This window comes from Triturus cristatus, chromosome 8 (assembly GCF_964204655.1).
Source record: "Triturus cristatus chromosome 8, aTriCri1.1, whole genome shotgun sequence".
NCBI classification, from domain to species: domain Eukaryota; kingdom Metazoa; phylum Chordata; class Amphibia; order Caudata; family Salamandridae; genus Triturus; species Triturus cristatus.
The window spans coordinates 1,326,795,141-1,326,816,158 of record NC_140591.1 but is presented as its reverse complement, the minus strand read 5'-3'; positions in this window follow the sequence as shown (position 1 = coordinate 1,326,816,158).

Here is a 21,018-nt window from a genome sequence, read left to right as displayed (position 1 = left end):
GCTCCGTCCACAGACACGCCATCGAACTCTGGAACCTTCTAGACGCCACAGCCCCTGACGTGGCCTTCCTCACGGAGACCTGGATGAACGCCTCTTCAGCTCCCGACATCGCCATCGCTATCCCAGAGGGCTACAAGATCATCCGGAGGGATCGCAACGCCAACCAGATGGGAGGAGGCATCGCCATCATCCGCTGGAGCCTCACACATTTTATTTTTAAGCTCTTCAAATGCTGCCATTTGTTCCCCATCTAGTTCCAATGGGTCTGTCATCTCACTTTTTGTCAGTTTAATCAGTGGCTTTGCTATCAGCGAAAAATTAATTATCCACTGACGACAATAACCCACCATCCCCAGAAACATCCTCACTTCTCTCTGGGTCTTTGGAGCTTTCATTTCCCTGATGATTCTGATTCTGTCATCAGTTACTTTTCTCAGACCTTTTTCAATGTTATGTCCAAGATAATGCACCTCTTTCTTGCAAAATTGCAATTTGGCTGGAGATACCTTTAATCCTCCATCTGCCAAATGATTCAGTAAAGCTATGGTATCTACTTCACAAGCTTCTCGTGTCTTTGATGCCACAAGTAGGTCATCAATATATTGCACTAATACTGAACTTTCAGGCATGATCAAACTCTCCAACGATTTTTTCAACAACTGATTAAATATCGAAGGACTTTCTGTATACCCCTGTGGGATTCGACACCATGCTAAAATACGCTGGCCAAACCTAAATGCAAAAATCGGCTGGCTATCATGATGCAATGGAATTGAAAAGAACGCATGACACAAATCAATCACTGTATACCACTCAGCATCATGTGGAATCTGATACAGGATCACTGATGGATTTGGCACAATAGGACAACATGCCACCACAATTTGATTAACTTTCCTCAGATTCTGTACGATCCTAAATTTCCCATTAGGCTTCTTTAGCCCCATTATCGGTGAATTACATGGACTACTCAGTAGTTCTCTCAGAACTCCCTGCTGAATCATTTTCTCAATTATAGGAGTTATTCCCTCAATTATTTCTGGTGTCATTTTGTACTGAGGAATGTTAGGATATGTAATTCCCTCTTTCACTGCAATTTTCACTGGATCTACATTATTCATCAATCCCACATCCTCTCCAGTAAAATCCCAAACTGTCCTTTTCACTGTGTCCCTCAGCTCTCGAGGCAAATCCTCTGGATCAAACACAGCAAATGCACCAATTAACTCACTTTCCCTGTTTTCTAGAGTCACTCGGTACAAAACATCCTCATCTGGTGTTTCAAAAGCTATTCCATCCGGTGTACAGAAAATTGTGCAATTCATCTTGCATAACAGATCCCTACCTAACAGGTTCACTGGACTCGTGTCACAGACAATAAATCTATGCATGTCTGAAAATGTCCCTATCTGTACTCTTACTGGTTCCGTAAGACGTGTTCTGATTTGTGTATTGGCTACACCAACTACTTGGATTGCTTCATCCGAGAGAGGAAGATTTCTAATATCTGTTGACCTGACCGTTGGTCTTGTCGCACCTGTGTCTACTAAAAAAGTAACACCTTCTTCATTTATTTTCCCATCCACAAATGGTCCTGCCTGGTCTATTTCTAGAGTTGCACCAAGTATGCACTCTTCCTCCTCTCTTCGGCACCGTCAATAATCACCCTCAGATTCACTCCCTTCATTCTTTAACAAGTACTGTTGTACCTGATTAGAACGCCTTGGTTTGTTTACCTGCTCATCATTGTAGAATCCCGAATCCTGATTATACTTTTGTGCTCCTCTATTCTGCGGCAAGGGCGGTTTTGGCTCTTGACTCTGCTGTCTCACAACTTTCTGCTGTTGCTGCTGTTGATTATTCCCCTCGTTCTGCACCTGTTGATTCAAGGTTTTACCCTCATTATTCACTAATGGTGGATTCGTACAATCATTCCTCCAATGTCCCAATTGGCCACAGTTGTGACAAGGAAACTTTTTTTTCGCTTCCTCAAGATTCCCCTTTCCTTTCCCTGCATATCTAGGTCTATTCCCTGCATTATTTCCTGGATTATTCGCCTGTTCCATCAACTGTGCTTCCTGTCTTTCTGCAACTTTCACTTGTGCCCACATTGCTTTCTCTTTCAGCTTTCTTTGTTTTGCTTCAATTTCATCACTGAAGTATTTAGCATGTCTCAGAATTTCATCTATTTTCTTACTCTGCCAATCCACTGTATGCTCACGAATTCTCTCACCAATTTCAGGTCTCAGGCCATATACAAATCTGTATACAAAATGACTCAAATCTTTGTCACCCAGGTGTTCATCTCCACTGAATTGTTTAAACGCCAGTATCAGCCTCTCGTAAAAAGCATGAACTGATTCTTTTGCTTCCTGTTGTGTTCTATCTATTTTTACCCAATCTGTCTCTTTTGCAGGTACTTTACTCTTCAGGTATACCATCACCTGATCATACTTTCTCATTACCTCTGGATCTGGTGCTCCTGTTCTTGGATCTCTTGGATATTCCTCAGTAGGCCAACTCACAACTATTTTACACTCAGTCCACAAATCTGCTGGAACAATTATATCAAACAGACTATTCAGGTCAATCCACAGCACTTTTGACAATTTCACAAACCTACCTGCCTATACCACTCGACGGGCTTTTCTCTCAATCGAGGAAAATCATTCGTAAATGATAAAATATCCTGTCTGGTCCATGGAACATGTACATATCCTCCTCCAGGTATTTCTCTCATAGGATAATTATCCACTGATTTCTCTTTTTCTCTCACTGGAAAAGCTGAATAAGTTGTTCTATCTTCAGATTCCTCTCTTTTCTTATACCACCTATCCTTCCATTTTTCTACATCTCCCCATCTTCGCAATAATGCAACCATTTCTTTAATCTGTCCTGTTGTACCAGTTGCATTCAAATTTTCAATGTCCTTTTCTGAAAAATCCATCCTGTAGGTTTTTTGCAAAGCTTTAACCTTATCAATGTCAACTCCCTGCTCATTCGCTATTGCTCTTAACCTGTCATGTGTATTTCTCGCTCTCCAGGTAATATTTTTACACATAAACATTAGTTCACCATCATGATGACTTTTAAGAATTTCTGTTGGAACTGTCCCTGTAACAAGCTCTTCTAATTCTACCCGTAACCTAGCCACATCAATTGTTTGTGAATCTTTATCCTTTTTCTGAAGAACTTTCATCCAATCGTTCAAATCTTCAGCTGTTATTGCAGTAGTTTTTCTCACTGGAACCACTCTCTTTTGCGGTTCTAAAATTGGCATCCCTGAACAACTAGCTTCACTAGCATCTAATATTTCACTACATGTGTCATGTCTGGACTGTCTCAGGTCACTACTTTCTGTCCTTTTTCCTGAATCTCCTGAAGGACCAACTGAACTTATCAAATTATTCCCAACATATGGAATCACTAAACCATTTTCACCTATTCTCTGCTTGTCAAACACAGGCATAACCGGACCTATTGTTACAGGCACCGTAACAGCTTCCAGATTTTTCGTTAACTCCCTAATCTTTTCAGTCAGCTCTGTTGTAGTTCTAGCTAATTCTCTTGCATTTTCATCACCACTTCGATTTACTTTCTCCCTGAAAGAATTACCACTTCTTGATTCAGGTGTCACATTTTCTGTCTCAATGATACAAACTGTATCTCTTATTGGAGAAACAACTGGTGTACTCTCATCTGGTTCTGGTCTATATGGAGGTGGTCTTTTGTAAATCATGTCATTCAAGACTTCATCTTCATATTCATTAACTCCATATCTTCTCATTTCTGACTCAGGAACCCTCTCTGCTCCTTCTTCAACTGTTCTCATTGGATATAATCCCTCTGACATACTAGCATCTCGCCACCTTTTCATTCGATCATGATGAGTTTCACGATCATGTCTCCTCCCAAACATGTACCTGTACTGTCCTCCAGATCTCTGTTTTTCTCGCTCATGTACTTCCTCTTCCCATTCCACTAAAGCCTCAAACTGTGTAGGTCTTGGTTTCGGGTCAAGACATAACATCTTTTCCCGTAAATTTCTCAACACGGCCAAATTAAATGAACCATGTTCTGGAAATGCTAGAACACCATCCTCTTTAGTATACCTAACCCAATTCTCCAACCATATACAGGTATGATACCCATATCTTGCAGCCATGTAGGATGCAGGTGTTTTTGGTGGAGGTAACAATTCACCCTCTCTCGTCTTAACATCTTTATCCTTGTTAAACCACTTTTTAATTTTTCCAAAGAATGTTTTCTTCTTTTTCTCTTCTTGGTAATACATTTTAGTTTTTACCAAAGCTCTCTACTCTTTTCCGTATTATAAATATACAATACAGATTTTCAACCAATAATAGCGCGACTCACACTAACGCACCAATCCTGGAGCGTCTATGTCACTAGAATAGCTCTTCCAATCCTTGCGCGGCTCACACCAACGCACCAATCCCAGCGCGAACACTATTCTGATCTATTATCCAATCAGAGCGCGGTCTTCCTGACGTCAGCAGTCGCTGCAGTCGCTTGTCTCCTGTCACTCGTCTACCCCTCCTTTACAAAATCTTTTCAGTAGACTTCGTGTCAAAATTTCTACAAAATCTATTAGTTACAACATATAAACATCTCCATTGTCTGCTTCGCTAACCACAGAATAGTAAAAGAAATCTATTTCACAAGAATCTCTCGTTGACACAGTAGCACATCCCTCTACTCTGCCCTTCTAACATACATTCATTAACTGTTTCCTCTAGGACTTATCCAAAGAGTCTTACAATCAACTAAATGTATATGCATTCACGCACATTCATGCAAGAAAATATAGTACATACACACAGAATCCTGCTTCCCGAGAACAGCAAACAATCTGCTCCACTACAGAATTATAACACACATTAACCAAGCAGTTTCCCCTGCCCAGTTCCTCAAACAAGCTCAGAGAATACCTATTACTCCTCCCGCGATAAGCTTTAACGGCAAACCTGTCGGATCCCTGGGACTTAAGACCAGAGTTTCACAGATAACCTTCACTACCATACACACTCCTTATATACCAGAAATATATTCTAATAGTAACATACAATAATGTCACTGATTCCGAACCCAGACAATGTGAATTTTCCTGCATACATACAGGACCAACAATCCCGTCTTTCCCGAGAGCAGCATATACTTCCCTCTGCCCTACTACGGAACTGCTACCAGCTTCCAAATTCCAGAAGCACTACATATAACTCAACATGACAACTCCAACATATAGTATTAGTACATATACCAACATCAATAATCAATAATCAATATGTAATCTAATCTGATCAAGACAATCATCAATAACCATCCTACTTTGCTACCAGGAAATTGATAGAGATCAGGGTGTATATAATATCCCTACTTCCACGGATAGAGTAATCTCACAGTTGCACGCACATACATTCTTCATACACTAGGGCCCATTTCACTAACATACGCTCAAATACTCTACCAGCAATAACCTGTGGAAAGAAAAACTCCTAAACACCCTGCATCTATATCGGGGTCGATAAGATTTGGTTATTGAGACTGCCCTTAAACATAATCTAAACAATCTATACAATAATAATCAAAATAGGATACTCAATAATTGACAAGAAATAATAACCAACACCATATTCAAAGTCATATTGCTTTATCTAAAATTAGTCAAAGGAAATCAATCAGAATAAATCATTTTTCTCATAGTTACCTATTCTAGCTAAATGTCAGAACGGGTCAGGACAAGTCTCTCGGTAAAGTCTCTCAAGACGAAGTCCTCTCAGCAACGATCCTCACCAACGCAGATTCGGAACGCGGCAAAGGCAAATGGCAAGTGGCAAAGCCCTCTCTAGGCTAACAATTCTTATAGCAAGTCGAACAAAGAAAAACATAATTTGTAATTAACTTCTTCCGTCAAACCTCTGAGCAAAGCGAGAAGGAAAGGATGTAGCATCGCTACATTTAAAAATCTCCGCTCAGGAAAAATCACAAAATAAACATAACGGAACAGGAACCAAAAAATACATTTGTATCTTATAACTTCCACGTCTCCTCAGCAATGAGATCACAGTTCAGAGTCTTTCTTTAAAGCTCCTTTGTTTCCCAAAGCTGCCAAGGACGCTTCATTTCATTTGGAGATCGCCCAAAACTGCTGCTGTCCTCACGGAAAATTTCAATCAGGCAAAGCAAGGACTGTGGTCAGCTGACTTCAGGACCATATTCAGCAAGGCTCTCTCTCGTCACAAATTCTACTCGAGGCCAGGCTTTACGTATCGGCCATCTTTGTTTAGGCCACAATAGGCCACAATAGACCATCTTAATTAAAAGAGACAAAAACAACGTTACCACAGCATAGTGATTGAACAGTTTTAACCCCACTAATACCCTTATGTGTATGCAATTATCTAGCTCTTGCAACATAGAAAAGCATTAATTCGAAAAGCGTTTCGTGCTTAAAAATAAACAGCACTCAGCAACGTTTAAACATGAAAACATGCACATTATTGTTAAATAGCACACTTATGCATTCCCACGTGTAATTCTCTCTTGTTAAAACAAACGAGTTGATTAGTAAGTATAAACACTTACACAAGACAAATAATTAATAATTAATAATTAGTAAATTCAAAACCCAGTTATTTTCAAACTGAAAACTCTGCTCTAGCACAGTTGTGTCTAATGCGTAAGATTTGCCCAAAAGGTAAATTATCCCTAAGTGTTTTGGGATGGTGGCTATCATAACGTAGTAGACTATTGCGGTCGGTGGGTTTTTTGTACAATGTGGTGGAAAGGGTACCATCAGATAGTGTGATGTTCAGGTCCAGAAATGGTATTGAGTGCTCTGATATTGTATGGGAAAATCTGAGGAACTCATTCTGCTCATTAATCCATTGGATGAAACCTAAACAATCAGTGTGTGTACCATGCCAAAAAATGAGTATATCATCAATAAATCGTTTCCAAAGTATGATATGTTCATGGAAAGGATTAGAAGTATTCGAGATCACGTTCTGTTCAAAATCTGCCATGTAAAGACATGCTACACTGGGAGCAAAGGTACTACCCATAGATGTACCTTGGCTTTGATGGTATAATTGTCTGTTGAATTCAAAAAAAATTTCAGTTAAAGCCAAGGTAGCACAATCGACAATGAATGTGACCGGTGTGGGTGATGACCAATCGAGTGCCCGTAGTGTTGACTCAATAACTGCCAATGTGGCCCTCTGGGGAATATTTGTGTAGGGGGCCTCTACATCTAAGGTGACTAAATAGTCAATGACCCCTGTGTCTGGAAAGCCATCAATGATTTTGAGGACATCGGTGGTGTCTTTGATAAACAAAGGTGTATCTCGTACCAAAGGTTGTAAGAAGTGGTCACAGAACTTGGACAATGGTTCGAGAAGCGAGCCAATGCCAGACACGATAGGTCGTCCTGGGACCGGGGTAGTCCCCTTGTGGATTTTAGGGAGGGTATAAAAGTTTTTACCCTTCTACCACAGTGCATGATAAATGTTTTTGCAATATTAACTCGTAAGCCCAAATCTTTCATAAAGAGGGCAAAACAATCCACCACGCGCTGTAGACCCACTTGGGTACAGGACATTAGTACGGCATAGTCCGCGTACATTAAAAGCGGAATTGGACGACCAGCTACATAAGGGGGATCAAAACTCTTTTTGCACAGGGCTTTCTCCAGCCCATTTATATCCAAATTAAAAAGGAGTGGGGCCAGGACACAACCCTGCCTGACCCCGCTCCTGATTGGAATTTTACCCGTGCATTCTCCCTTGCGTCCATAACGAACGCGAGCAGATGCATCACTATAAAAACATTTAAGAAAATAAATAATGTTTTCTTCAACCCCAATAATATCCATAGTTTAGAGTGTATCACACAGTCGAAAGCGGCTGAGAGGTCAACAAAAGCCACAAACAAGTTCTCCCTCTTAGCCCTAGTATACTTCCCAGTCAACATCAGAAAATTTAGGCCCTGTTCCACTGTTCCTAATCCAGAGCGGAAACCGTATTGCAGGTCGGATAAAATTGAATTTTTCTCAGCCCACGAGAGTAGACGATCCAGAATAACTCGTCCAGCTATTTTAGTATAAGAATCTAAAAGGGAAATGGGTCTATAACAACCCAGGTCATGTCTATCCCCCTTTTTGTAAGTTGAAACTATTATGGACTCCACCCAAGTGGGCAATAAGTCCGTCCTGCAACTGGCATTTAGCACCTGAACCAGAAGGGGGGCCCACAGAGGTGTGGCTATCTTAAATACATCTATAGGCACACCGTCTGGGCCAGGGGCCTTCCCGCCCTTACTTGCATGTATAGCTTTTTCGACCTCTTTCAAAGAAAACTGCATATTTCCTAAAGAAGAGTAATCCATAGGATTACAAGAGGAACAAAACATACTGTCTCCCTCATACACTTTGGAGAAGTGATCAATTCATTTGTCCTCAGGGATAGCTATCTCTATGGAGGGACAAATCTCTTCACTAAGAAGAGCATTTCTGATGATCTTCCAAAAGCTTGCGCAATCATTGCTAACCGATGCCTGATGCAACGCTTCCCAGGATTCTTTCCTTAGCTCATCTTTTCTATCTTTTACAGCTAATTTATATTCTTTCCTGGCTCTACGTACGTCTTCCGCACACCTAGGATGATTATGCAATGTTTTCTTTAAATAAGAGTATGCTCTGGTACACCTAGAATTAAACCAGCCACCCCTCGGTACATTGTTATTCTTGCATTTTCTCGTTAAAGAGGTTCTAATTTCGTTACAGATTATCGAAAATGATGCAAGTATTTTTTCTGGAATAGCATCCTTCGATAGACAAGTTGAAATCTCCGAAGCACATTTATTAATTACAGTATTGAGTACGTTAGTTTTATCCACCTTATCCCATTTGAGCGTATAGCCATTGGTTCTTCCAATGGCCAAATTTTCCCACAATTTATCTCTATCTATACTATTTTTTGGGGCAGACTTCTTTGGGATTAAAATAGCTAAACATAGTGGAAAGTGATCACTTAAAACAATATCAGATACGTTGAAATTAACAATGCTTACGGCGTGTCTAATTGTAATTAATGCAAAATCAATGGTCGAAGAACAACCTCGACCGTTAAATGTCGGAGGAAGAGAAAAGGGGTTTGTGCAGATTTCGTTTATAAAACCCAAATCTAGTTGTTCCATTAATTCATTAAAATGTTCTGCCAAGGGAGAGTGATTAAAATGCAACCGACTTACTCCGTCTTCTCGCCCTATAATACATCTTTTGTCAATCGTCATATTGCACAAAGTACAATTAAAGTCTCCCAAGAGAAGAGTTATCATATTATACCCAAAAATTATTTCTTGTAGGGACACTGTTTTAACCAATTTATTGAGTGTAATAGGAACTTCCCCTAGGGGAATATTATTATATAGATTAAGCAAGGCGATCGGGGTAGCTGAATTTAAAACCAGTATCAGAAGTTGAAAGTAGGAGTCCTTAACTGGCTCCGTTATCTTTATTAACTGTAATTTATTTGATACATAAATTGTCAGGCCTCCTTTGGCTCTTCCATGTATAGTATCCACTGCTGGAGTATGAAACGTTTTAAACCCATTTATGTGGACTGGCTCCCTAGTCCATGTTTCTTGTAGGCAAATGAAATCTTGCCAAAAGGGGTTACCAATTTTGGATTTAATTCCAGCAATATTCCATGAGCATATATTACACGTCAGAGTACCAAGCGGAGGACAGATAGAGGGAACCAAAGTAGGATCTACCTTCAGAGGCAATAATCTACACTCACTCGTCTCCTCTAATCCATCGACCACCACCACATCCCCCCCCGTATAACCGTCAATTCCAAATGAAGAATTAACTACACTTATTCCACCACTGGTATTATCCAATGGGTCAAAAGGCATCATGGCATCCATAACAATAGTCAAAGTGCTTTGAACAGGATATATTTGCTGTCAGTCATTGTTGTCTAACCCACTGAGAGTGTCAAATCGGTTGGATGTTGAAATACCGTATCTCCCACCCTCAAAACGCCCCCAAGTAGGTAATTGGGGACGATAACCCCGCGTCCTTTCCTGCCATGGGGGCGAATAAAAGAAATCAAGAAGAACAATATTAACATGGTCTGTGAGAAGTTGGCCAGAATAACAACTCTCAAGAATATCATTAACCAAAGAGGGGGACCGAAATGAAAGGATCACGCAGTCCCCTCTCAGTGATTTAGAAGATGAACCAATCCAACCAACTCTTCTAGCCATCTTGAAATTCGAAAATAAAGCACTATTTGACCCAAATTTTACTGACAGGAAGTAAAGAGATTTATTCCTCAAAGTTGACCAGTGTTCATAGACGTTTGGGGGAAGGGGTGGAACATTAGCTAGCACCACAGTATATGGTAAGGCCTCCGGGGGCAAGTTTATAATAGGTAAATTAGGTGTGATAATGACCTCCCTGGCGCCAACAGCTGTTCTTATAGCGGTTGGAGAGTTATTTTGGACAGCTTTAGAAGGTCCTGGTACATCTATTCCAACCGAATTGGTACCTTTTAACCTGGTGGATTTCTCCTGCACACTACTTTCAATCACCTGATGAACATTTTTAAGATTGCCTTTCGTCACAGGCAGAGGTTTTTGTGGTACAATGACATTACCCTGTGTAACCTGTAGTTTACCCATGGCTTGTACTTCCATATTGTTGACCCTAGCTTCAATATTCAATAGTTTTACCATGATAGGTTCCATGAGAGCCATTAGCAAGTTCTCCATTTTCCCCCAGAAACCCTCGCCTGTTAACGGGTCACTCATACTAGTGTTAGAAGGGGCAACTAATAATTTATTATTATCCTTTTCCCCTTCTTCCACAATAGGTTTACTAGTATTTTTACGTGGTTTATAAGGTCCCTTTCCCTTAGCATTTCTCAGATGTGACCCTTCCTTATTACAATGGTTTTGCTTACACTTCGCCTTCTGGTCTCTAGTTGTCATTCATGGAGTGTCATTATTAATATTTGGTACGGATCCAGAGATTGTAATTGGACTTGAAAGTGGAGTTAATCCCACCTCTACTATAGGACTCTCATGCAGAGAGTGCTCAGATAGTTGGTTACTAGAAAAGATAACAGGAGACAAGGGTAACCTAGATTCTATAGGCATATGATCTAATTGTGCCTGTTGCAGGGGATTTACGCTGTCCCCAGTTACTTGTAGTGGTCGAGCTTCAGGAAGGCCAATAAAAGATGGAACTATTAATGATTCCTGTGAGTTGGTTGTGAGAATCGATGCATTAATGGCAGAAAGAGGGGGAAGCATACCTGCTGGAAGTGAGAGGCGCCTTTCAGTGCTTTCGATAGCTGATGCAACCACCCCGATTGTTTTTTGTAGCATACGATCGATTGCTGTCAAACTAGGAAGAGGAGTATTGACAGCAGTTTTAGATTTGGAGTCATTATGAACTTGAACAAACGTATTCTTTCCCATATCTAAGGCGGTTCAATTACGACAGCAGCTGCCTCAATAAAAAGAAAGCACAATATTATAATATAAAAATAAGACGTGAAAAAACAAAAACAATTAGGATAAGAACAAGTAAACAAAATCCCAAAAGGACACTTTAAATAAAATGTTTGCTTGTGTTCTGTGCTACAACCAATAGTCGTGGCCCTGCCCTGCCGCGGCCTTCCCCGGATGGCCACAGACGGCCCGCCCTTTGCCCGGGCTTAGCCCGGCGGTGCCCGCGCGCGTGCCCGTGACGCGGGGGCTCTCCTCAATTTCAAGCGCCGCCTGGCGCGAAAATCCTGATGTCGGCCTTGCGCTGCAGAGACTCCTGGGGCCTGTGGTCCCCCCCTCTCGTCAGCCGCGTTGGTGTTGGTAGAGCAGCGGCGGCGAGGGGAGACCAGTGAGAGGAGCAGCAGCTGCGAACAAAGATAGCAGTGAGTGGCAGGGCGTTTCCCCAGAGAATGACTGGAGCACCCGCTCTGCCGGGGCTCTCCTCAATTTCAAGCACCGCCTGGCGCGAAAATCCCGATGTCGGCTTTGCGCCGCAGAGACTCCTGGGGCCTGTGGTCTCCCCCTCTCGTCAGCCGCGTTGGTGTTGGTAGAGCAGCGGCGGCGAGGGGAGACCAGCGAGAGGAGCAGCAGCAGCGAACAAAGATAGCGGTGAGTGGCAGGGCGTTTCCCCAGAGAATGACATCTCAAGAAGGTGTTTTCTAGCTTTTAGAGATACTGAACTTTCATAAAACCCTAAATGTCATCACCATTGGAACAGGCCACCCGTGCTTTTGTCTTAAAACCAATAAATGCTGGTTGTATCAGTCTCTTGTCTCATGAATTTGTGAAAAGTAATATCGCACCAGAATTTTGTGTGAAGGTTGTTTTTTCTACTTTACCAAAATGAGCTTTCCATCGTAGATGATCATTCACTTGTATTCCTAGGTAGTAATACGTTTGTTTTAACTCACTCAATGTAAATCCTAAATGTCAAAAGTAATTTGGATTTGGGATTAATTATTATGTATTTGTTTTTTTCAATATTGATTTTTAACTTACATTCCTTACAGAATAACTCAAAGCCTTCCAAATGTCGATATATTGTTTACTCTGTACGAGCTAATATTACTGCATCATCTGCAAACAAAAAGACCGGAATATGCTCCTTATCCAATATTAGAACGTCAACACCAAGACTATTAAGAGATTGCCCAATTGCATTGACGTAATTGTTGAATAATGCAGGAGCAAGTATGCAGCCCTGCCTAACGCCAGTGTTTCTTTCAAACTTTCATTGAATTCTCCTTTTAGACCAAATTTTACTCTGGAGTTATTGCCGCAATGCAGGTCCTTTAGAATACTAAGATAGTTACGTGAGAAGTCTCCTTCCTCCAGAATACTCCAAAGGACTGAGTGGTCAAAGTCAAAGAATCTTTATTCGACCAATGATAGGTCATAAAAGAGCAAGACATAAAAACATAATAAAACAAGCATTTACAATGCAATAGGTCTTGCAACTGCGAGTTTTAGAGCTATTGGCATTGTAAAAAAAGTAAAAGCCATTGTAATTTATAATTAAAAGAATCACCTATTGCATAGCATAGCGCGGTGCTTATGAAGACGGTGCTGTGCTTATTAGTCACTACATCAGAATTCCCAAAGTCAACAAAACGGAATCTATACACTACAACAACCCACCGTGAAGTTAAGTTTGCCGCAGAATAAGGCCACCTCAAGGCCAAAACTGACAACCATATTTTCAATAAAGCAGAAACTCACAACCTTACCCAATGTACATCTCTACAGAAAAACCTCCCAAACTCCCCACAGCCTGTGCAATAATATCTGGTGAGTTGACTAAGCACATTGTTGCGGGCTCACCTAAAGACAGGCAGAGTAGATGACGGATTATGGCAGGCTGCAGCGCCCCGGGTCACTCCTTCCTTACTGGCACCTGTGTGTTGTGGGGTGGCTGACTGTGCATCTACACAGCAGCACCAAGCATGCTGGGAATTGTAGTCCTGTACGTCTAATGGCAAAGGTTAAACTTTAAGCTTCAGCATGCTTGAACCTCCCGTTCCCCCCTTCCCACCCTCTCATGTGCCTCTAAAACTGTTGGGCTAGCTATTGCGTCACCTGTACGACCAAAGGGACTTACATTTCTTGCACCACACCTGTCAACGAAGTGCTACGTACATAACAAGAGTAATTCTGACCAAAAAAATGGTTTTTGCTATAGTATTTTCTTTTTTATTTTTATTTTATTGTTTTTTTATTGACAACACAAACAAAAAAAAAGGCAAAGATTAGCTGATAACATGTACATTTGATATCCAATAGGCCGTACATATAAATACAAATTAGAGACGTAATGGCAAAAAGTAAAATTAAAGAAAAGTTCCCCAAATTTTTTCAAATTTTATCATAGATTTCAATCCCCTCGTTTTGGCAATAGCACGTTCCATAGTATAAATTTCATTAACTAAAAACCACCATTCCATGATATGTGGGGGTTTCTGAGATATCCATTGCCTGGCAATTGTCAGTCGAGCACAGGAAACTAATACAGTTAATAAATCTTTTTGTGGACAATTCTCAGATTGTATATCTAGTAGTATAGACAATGGCAAAAGAGAGCCAAGGACGATTTGTTTTTGCAATAAAATATTTTCAAATCCGGACCAGAACTCAGACAAAACTGGACAAGAAAAAAATATATGAATGATATCAGCCGCGTTTGAGTTTATGACCTTAACCCTAGCACATACTCTTGCTATGCATACACGGGATAGATAAGGACTATGATGCTGCATACCAGGCTCGCCAACTCTATGCGCTGCCATATGTGTAGCTGTGAGCTATACTGGGTTATCCTTGCCGCGCTGCGGCCCGCACTCTGAGCGCGTTGCTGGCGTTTGTCCACCCGGAGGCCTCTACATTCTGGGGACATGGTGACGTCCGCTGGGTCACTGACTTGGGGCCTGGGTGGCAGCCGGCATAGCTGTGGAGTTGGCTAGATCACAGCGCCATCCTCTACCGTTGATAGCCTGCACCTGAGACACCTCTAAAACTAAAAAGCACATACGTAACATTCCGCGCCTGCTCCCTTCACAACGCACACACCCCCCCTTCCGCGCGCATGTCATCCTGAATAATGCCGCCGGACCTCCGGGTTGTCGGCTAAATGGCTGTGTTCTTATCTCTGGAAATGTACACTTTATTTAACTGCTTTGCCATATGGACGGGGAATGTGCGTTGTAAGATGGCATAAATGTGCACAATAAAGGTTTTCAAAAAAAAAAAAAAATGAATGATATCAGCCGCGACAAGATCACATTTGGGGCACTTAGAGCGAGAGCTTGATGTAAGATTTAAAGACCAATTAGAAATTCTAAACGGTGTATAATATAAAAAACAGATGGTTTTATACAGCTGAATCCTCAGACTTGAAGATTGTACTACTTTGTTAATATTACAAAGTGACGCCGAGATCTTAGTGGGGGTAATATTAGTCCCTAATCTAGAAGCCCATTTCAGAGCAATTTTTGGACAATTATCCTCTTTAAAATTAATTAAACATTTATAGCCCCTACTAATTAATGACTTCTGATTTTTTGAGTAGAAACATGCCCATAAATCTGAGTCTGAGATTTGATTGATTTTCATTTTACCAACCAAAAAATCTCTAATTTGCATATATTTAAATCGCATACCATCCGTTAAATTAAAGAGAAGTTTAAGTGTTGTGAAATCTAAAAATCCCTGGTTACCATATAAATCACCCAACAAATTAATTCCTAGATTAGCCCAGACGGTCCCGCGTCCATCATTGAATATGTCCGGTAGCCCAGGATTACCCCACAAATCAAGCTTAGGATGAAAAAAAGAGGTCTTGCATGTAATTAATAAAGTTTTCCAAACCGCAACTGTCTCTCTCGCAGTCTTCAATTTAACCCTTTTGAAGTAATTAGGGTCGTTGACTCTTGCAAGAAAGCAATTAGAGTCATTACCTAGCATAAGTTGGTGGTAGTAGTATTGATTATTAGTAAAAAATAAACTACGTAAACGGCCGAAAAAAGTTGCCAGAAAATATAATAAAATCGGGGAAGTTTAAGCCGCCCTTATTAATTGGTAATTTAAGCAGGGCAAGCGATCTTCTAGCTTTCTTATATCCCCAAATATAGCTGCTTAAGATCCCATCTAGTTTCTTAAAAAAAGGATTGTTTAGACATAAGGGTATAGACCTAAATAAGTACATAAATTTGGGCAAAATCTTCATTTTAATTAAATTAATCCGGCCTATAAGGCTTAGAGGTATTTTATGCCATTTTTTGAGTACGCAAGCTGTTTCTTTCAATAATGCGTCATAATTCAAGTTTTTTATATCGCTTACTTTAGCAGATATTTTAATACCTAAATACGTCGCCACCCGGCAAGTACCTTGAACGGGGGTCAATGGTTTATAGTTTAATATAACTTGTGTTTTACTTAAGTTTAATTTGTATCCTGAGATTGCTCCAAAAACATTAGATTCTTCTATTATCACGGTAAGAGCTTTTTCTACATCAGTAGAGTAAATAGCGATATCGTCTGCGTAAGCAGTAATTTTCAGGGAATTAGAACCAAGTTGTAATGGAATAATATGTGATTGGATTGATAATGAATTTATAAAAGGTTCCATGGAAAGTGCAAATAATAAGGGTGAGAGCGGACACCCTTGCCTCGTACCCCTAAGTATTTTAAAACTTGGGGAAATCATACCTGCATAGCTGATTTTGGCGGTTGGCGAATTATATAGGGCCTGTATCCATTTTAAATATCTACCATTAAAGCCGTAAGCCCTCATTACGGTCCATTACGGCTATAGTATTTTCATATAAAAGTTTGGTTGTTTCTAGACACTGTATAACAAGTGTTATCCAAATGAATGATACACAATTAACCGAGCCGAGAAGGATTTATAGCGGAGGTGGCCTTGCAAGGATTTACAGCAATCAACTGCAGGTCAGAGCGTATGTGAGCAGCGAGCGTTTAACTCTTCGAGATACTTTGCAGGCTGCATCTCCACCTGAAGAAATGACCCACTAGAGACCTTTCTGAAGCATAATTTGAATTTTCTCCGGCAGTCTATTTGATATATTCTGCTTCTGGACAGAACATCATCACAAGGGCACCAGAATAAGACAAGGAACCAGGGAACATTATCTACTACGCAACAATGCCCCGGTTACTTACCGGTCATCTTCATTACTCCGAGTCCTAGTCTTCCTCGCCACAGTAATACATATGAGCCTCCGGCTCCACACAGAACTCCAAGTAAAATAAAAAAGCAGCGCTCTAGTCTCCCCTCCCTCCTCCAATATGGCCCCCAGTGGCTTCAGCCAATCCTAGAAAAGGTAACAAACAAACCAGTACGATCTGAGAAACCAAGCTGCAGACATGAAGCCACCACCAGGGCCGGGATGGAAGGGAAACTATACTGTGGCGAGGAAGACTAGGACTCGGAGTAATGAAGAGTACCGGTAAGTAACCGGGGCATTACCTCCTCGTCCAGTCTTCCTCGCCACAGTAATACATATGAGCCGATACCAAAGCAATCAGCTTCATGTAAGGAAATATACCACACCAACAGTGCAGTGAAAAACATAATTTAATATACAGAGGCACAGCAATCAAAGATGACCCCTCAAGGCACCCCCGCAGTCAGAACAGAAGATGCAAATGAAACAGAACTCCCACCCCCAATCTGGAGGCGGTAATGGGACATGAATGTATGAGGGGAAGACCAAGTAGCAGCCCTGCAAACATCCTCCATGGAAACCCCTTTGAAGGAAGCCCAAGACACAGCAACAGATCGGGTGGAACGCCCCTGAACAGGAAGGGAGGGAACCTCAGAAACCGAAGCATACGCCAACATAATGGACTCCTTAATCCAGGGACTGATCGTCGAGAGGGAGGGTTTCAGGCCCTGACGTGACAAACCATAATTCACAAATAAGTTGTCCACTTTGCAAAAGGAAGAAGTACGTGACAAATAGATCAATAAGGCACGACGAACATCCAAGAGGTGCAAAAGGGATTCCTCATCCGAGGAAGGATCAGGACAAAGAATCGGAAGAACCACTTCAGCAGACCTGTGAAAATAAGAATCCACCTTAGGAACAAATGTAGGATGAGGACGCAACACAACACGGTCCGACAAAACCAACAAGAATGGGGCAGAACGAAGGAAGGCACCCAACTCACCCACACGTCTGGCAGAAGCAATCGCCACAAGAAACACCACCTTGAGTGTTAAGAACTTCAAAGCCACCGACTCCAATGGTTCCAAGAGAGCCAACTGCAAGGAACGCAAAACCAAAGGTAGGTCCCAAGGAGGAGGGCCCATGATAGGACGGGGGCGTTTGAAAGAGAGGGACTTAAAAAGTCTAGCAACCAATGGCGAAACAGAAACCAAAGGGAGGACATGGAAAGCCCGAATCGCAGCCCACTGAGCCCGAAGAGTCGAAATGGCCAAGCCCAATACAAATCCATCATTCAAAAAATCCAGAATGCGAACCGGGTCCAAAGAAGCCACCAACAGGTCGCGACTCAGACACCAAGAAACAAAATTATCCCAGTGCCTCGCGTAGGATTTAAGAGTAGAAGGCCTCCAGGATTGCTGAATGACCTCAGCCACAGCCACCGAACAACCATTCTGCATCAACGCATCCCTCTCAAGAGCCAGGCCCGCAGACCCAAGGAACGGAACACAGGCAGAGGAAGAAGAGGACCCATCAGATGATAAGGAATGAATGGCAAGGCCCACCCTGGAGACACAGCCAATTCCAACAGCAGGGGTTACCAAGGGCGACGCATCCAACCCGGAGCAATTAGAAGTACAAAGGATCCCTCCCTCTTGATCTTCTGCAAGACCGCCGGAATCAAGGGAACAGGGGGAAAGGCATACAACAGACCCGTCGGCCAAGGGAACGACAGGCCATCCACCCTCCAGGCATCCCGGCAAGGCATAATCGTGCAAAAGCAACGGATCTTGCAATTTTCCTGGGAAGCAAAAAGGTCGACAATCGGATATCCAAACATCCTCCGCAACCTCCTGAACATCACATGCGTCAGGGACAAAGACCCCATGGAAGGAAACACCCGGCTCAGACAATCCGCCACAGTGTTCTCCGCGCCAGGTAGGTAAATGGCAGATAGGGACTCCAGATGTACCTCCGCCCAACAACAGATCCGACGGCTGAGGCAACTGAGGGAACGAACCTTGCACCCCCCTTGATGGTTCACATAAGACATCACAACCTGATTGTCCGTACGGATCTGTACATGGTGACCCCGAACAAGATCCGAGACATCCAACAGACCCAGAAGGACGGCCTTCAGCTCCTTGTAGTTGGAGGAACATGACAACACCGACTGAGGCCACCCCAGCAGGCTGGCATCGGTAGTGACCACGCGGGTGGGAACAATCAGAAAGGGGCGGCCCCTGGACAGATGACCTTCGTCCAACCACCAACTCAGGACCACCCGAACATCTTCCGACATAGGAACCAAACACCCATATCGAGGGAACAGGGGTCCCAATGCGACAAAACGTGGGACACCACCGGGTACATGTGGAGGCGAGCCCACGGCACAGTCAACAATGACGCCGACATTAGACCCTGAACCCTCAACCATAGGCGCACAGGATGAGAATGCCCCAACAACAGGGCACGAACAGCAGACACCAGGGACTGAATCCTGGGAGGGGGCAGGAACACCATCCCCAACTGAGTCCTGAACAGAGCCCCAATGAAAGTCAATTCCTGTGCAGGAACCAGGGAGGACTTCGGTACATTCACTAGGAACCCATGATGCTCCAGGACATGGCACACTCTCTGGACATGCAACTCCGCCTTAGGAAGAGAAGAAGCAGAAATTAAAATGTCGTCCAGAAAAGGAAAAACACTAATGCCCTCCCCATGCAAATGTCCAATAAGAGGAGCCAGAACCTTAGTAAAGACCCTGGGAGCAGAGCAGAGCCCAAAGGGCAGTACCTGGAATTGGTAATGATGACCCAGCACGCAAAACCGGAGGAATCTCTGAGAGTCTGGATGAACAGGGATATGCAGATAAGCATCTTTCAAGTCTATCGAAGCAAGGAAGTCGCCCTGAGATATCAGAGGAAGGATCAACTGAAGGGAAACCATTTTGAACTTCTGGTGAGGGATGTAAGCATTCAACCACTTCAGGTCCATCACTGGCCGAAGATCTCCAGTGCGCTTTGACACCAGGAATAGGATGGAATACACACCCAACCCCAATTCATCGACGGGAACAGGAATCACCGCACCTTTGACCAACAGGGATTCGATGCCTTCCAAAAGCGCCAATCTCCTCACAGGGTCTCTGGGACAAGGAGTGGCCCTGAAACAGTCTGGGGGAGTCTGGATAAATCCAATACGCAAGCCCTCTGAAACCACCTGTAGCACCCATTGGTCCGACACAGTCAGTCTCCAAGAATCCAGAAAGAAACTGAGGCGACCCCCAACCGGACCCAAACCAAGAGCGAACCAGTCATGACTTCGGTGCAGGAGTTGAGGAGGAAGATGAACTGGAGAACCGGGATTTACCAAAGGAAGGAGCACCCCGGCCACGCCCCCTTCCACGAAAGGGCTGACCAGCCCGACCCCTCCTAGAAGGACCAAAAGCCCGCTGAGAACCAAAGGAATGGAAGTGACTCGCCCTCTCAGGAGCCAGGAGTTTACGGTCCTCCGCCGTTTTCTTCACCATGTCATCCAGAGGTGACCCAAAAAGTTTAACCCCAGAAAAGGGGATCTTCATCAGGAGACTCTTCTGCGCAGCATCAGCCTTCCATGAACAAAGCCACAACTGGCGCCTTGCAGCCACCGAAGACCCAGCCGCAGAAGCCGCCACTCCCAAAGAGTCAAAAGAGATATCTGAAAGCAGTCGAACCTGTTGTTCCATCATAGCCAGGGTAGAAGAAACATCCTCTCCCTGGTCCAACAACTCCGACAGAGACTGAAAATCCTTAAGCAAGGATTGGATAGCGTAAGATGAATAGGCAGCAGCCCTGATAGAAAAATTTGCAGCCGCAAAAGTGCGCTTCACCGCACCATCCACTTTACGGTCAACCGGGTCAGCAGGAGAAGAATCCTCCGAAACCACAGTCCCATGAGATGACATGCTGGCCAACAAGGAGTCAACCTTCACTGAGGAAGGGAATTTCACAGCAAAATCCTGCAGTGGGTACCTCTTATTCAAAAATCGTGGAAAGGAACCCTTGTCCACATCCTTCCATTCATTCTCTAAGACTTTCAAGACCGAAGAGTGGAGAGGCAAATAATCAGGTTCAGGACGTTGATATTGTGCAAAAAGAACGTCCTCCAGAGGAGCAACAGAAGCAGGAAATACCAAGTTCACGCGAATGTGACCCAGCACCTCCTTCAGGTCGGCACCCTGCACAAAGCGACCCCTGACATCAACCTCTTCCTC